The following is a 3,251-nucleotide window of genomic DNA, read 5'->3' as shown; positions in this document are numbered from 1 at the left end:
TTGGAATTAGAAACTTGTCACCCAAAATCGCCGATCGGTCGGACGACCTCCCCACACTTAAAAGTTTGCACCGTCCTCGGTGCACTCAAAGATGAGCAAGGGGGTACGGCAACTCTCTGGATTGCTACCTTCAGCTTGTAGGTCAACCGGTCGCTACGTGTTCTTTATCTTGCTTCCATTTTCATTTTTGCTTGTGGTGCATCATGCAAGAAAAACAAAAATATAACACCATAAGATGAGAAAACAAAAGCAAGGAAGCAAACATTGTTGGAATGAGGTACTAATCAGTAGAATTGAGTGAGTGAATTAGTGTGACATTAATGACAAATAAGTGTGTGAATTCTAAATTGCACCTTTTAGAACACACATTAGCATAAAAAGCTATGTCACAAAAGAAGCATGCACTTTACTTATTATAGTATGCTTGAGATGCTTTAAGTGAACTTGTAAGATAAAACTAGCATTAAAGAAGCATGAAGGCATTCAAGCTATAAGCATATGGATGCATATGATCATGAAATACAATGCATTAAGGTAAATGCACACCATCTAGTATCAAGAGATTGCCTAATTGAGGGAAAGGATTGAAATTACATGGTGGCCAAATCATGCAATTCAAGAAGAGTTACAAGCTCGAAGGCAATTCTCATCACTTGGTATTCTTAAAAGGTAAGCATGAAAAAACTCAAAACCAAGTAGCAAAATATAACCTCAACAATAGAATCCAACAAAGATTGTAAACATAATGATGTTAAGATAACATCCCTTTTTAATACTCAGCAGCAATTAATGGTAAACAAGAATAACAATCCAACACTTACAATGAAAAAGAGAAAACTAAATGAAAATTATATTAACTAACTAATCAACTAACTAAATAACTAATTAACTAACTAACTAACTAATAACTAACTAAAATAAATGGTTATCAATGGTGTTTGGGAGTGTTGGATGAAGGGTAGGAGAAGGGAAGAAGAAGGGAGAAGGAAAGAAATGGAAAGAGGAGAAGAAAAGAGATGTATTGAAGGAAGGACATCGGCGCGTACGCGCGCACGGCGCGCGCGCAGATGGTGGTGCAATGGACGCGACGCGTATACGTACATGGCACGTCCGTGTCGATGGCTTATTTCGAGAGTGACGCGTACGCATCATGTGCGCGTACGCGCGAGTTGGTTTGTGCGAAAGGCACAATGCGCGCGCAACGTTCGCACAACTCTCGGGTTTTTGGCTTGGGGTGGAATTTCTCAATCCACGCGTACGCGTACATGGCGCGTGAGCGCGGATAGGCGAAAATGCTTGATGCACGCGTACGCGCGCAGTGCGCGTACGCACGGATGGTGCTCCTTTTTTTTCAATTTTTTTTTATGTTTTTGCACCAATCCAAGCATTCCAAACCTCCAAACAATTACCAAAACACCTTAAAACCTTATTTAACATAATAAACTACCAATTATACTCAACAAATCAACCAAAAACATGAATTCAAACTAATTACCAATATGTACAAAAAGAGAAAATGAAAAGAAGTTACCATGGTGGGGTGTCTCCCACCTAGCACTTTTGTTTATTGTCCTTACGTTGGACTTATGGGGAGCTCCTCTCAAGGTGGCTTGTGCTTGAAGCTATCCTTGAAAATCCACCAATGCTTGAATCTCCAATAAGCTCCATTCTTCAAATTTAATATCTTCAAGCCTTGATGGAGTTCTTCACAAACTATGGGCTCCCAAAGTTGACCCTCATGTATTCCCGGATCCCATATCTTGTTTCTACACCCATCTTTAAGTTGATTATCATTATTCCATTTGGGTGGCATAGCCTTGAAATTCTCATTTAAGCAACCAAACAACATCCTAGATCGAAGCAATCTAGCTCTATACCAAACCTTGCAATTAAGCTTTGAGCATACAACCATAATGAACCTTGTTCCGAGGGTTTACCTGAAACTGTAGGTCGATCTCGGACGAGATCTTCTGTGCTGGTCGGAGCCGACGTGTCCGGCAGGTATGTAGCAGCCGGAGCTGGTGTGTTCGACTTGTGGAACTGAGAATGCTGCTGATCCCTTGTCACCGAAGGGTGGGGGGTACCTGCAAGGGACCCCAATTCTTAAGTTAGCAAGGGTATTAAATAGGTATTGAGTAGAATCAGAGTATGAGTTATACCTGGGTGCTCCAGTGTATTTATAATGGTGAGATGTGACCTTCTTTAGATAAGATAAGTTAGTTATCTTATCTTATCTTATCTTTTGTCGAGGTCAGCTTATCTTCCATGGAACCGCCCTTATCTCTATAGGCTTGGGCTGCCCTTGGATTGGGATCGTATTCCTTGAGTTGGGCCCTTCTTTGGGCTTTCCTGTCGATTTGGACCAAGTTCTTTGCAAAGAAGTCGGTCTGCTTGACCTAAAGAGGTCGGTTGCTTTGTCTGTAGAACATCCCAGGTCAGACAGCTCGACCCAGGGTATGAACAGTGCCCCTGCTTGAGCTCGGTCTTTTTGTTGAGGTCGGGTCCTGGACTTCGGTCCTTCTCTAGTGAAGCCAAACTCAAGCATTTTGTTGATTCCTTTGTAGAAGCTTTTGAATGTAGAACGTTTTTCCTCTAAAAGCGCGCGCTTTTGTATCGGCACTTTGGGAACGTGCGAGGGTTTAATGCCTTCATTAATTTTAACATTAATTGCCCTGTTTCCCTTAGACTCTTTATTTTGATTTTGAAAACCCAGAAACGGTTTCTCTCCTTCGCCTTTTTCGTAACTTCTTTTCTCCGCTCTCTTCGCTCTCTGTTTTTCGTTTGCACTTCTGCTTTCTTGGGTTGCGGCTTTCGTTTGGCGATTTTCTGGGTAGCTTTTATTTCTGCGCCTCCATTTTTCTTTCTCGAAGATTCTTTCGTCTCCAGGTTAGTCCCATTTCGTGCTTTCTCTTTGTTTTTGTTTTTGTGATGAGGTTTTGATTTTGATCCTCCTTTTAGAGAAAGTTTTGATCTTTCTGTTTCCATTGTGCCCTAGATTTGTTGAAATGTGCGTTCTGAGAGTTTCTCCATCTTCTGCATGATCCTTTTGGCTTTTGCTTGATGCTTTTAGGGCTTTGCATGTTCTTTGTTGTTTCTGTTCTGATACCGCTGTCCGCATCTGTTCCTCGTTTTATTTGAAGGTTGCTTTTGTCTAATTCTGAAAAAGGTTGTATCTTTAATGGTCTCTGCTTGGCGTGTTTGATGTTTTAGGGATGGTTTTTGCTGGTTTAGACTGTAAGGCAATGTTTTTT

The sequence above is a fragment of the Arachis duranensis genome, chromosome 10, assembly GCF_000817695.3.
Source record: "Arachis duranensis cultivar V14167 chromosome 10, aradu.V14167.gnm2.J7QH, whole genome shotgun sequence".
Lineage (NCBI taxonomy): Eukaryota > Viridiplantae > Streptophyta > Magnoliopsida > Fabales > Fabaceae > Arachis > Arachis duranensis.
The sequence above is the reverse complement of the archived record's forward strand: the minus strand, read 5'-3'. Positions refer to the sequence as shown.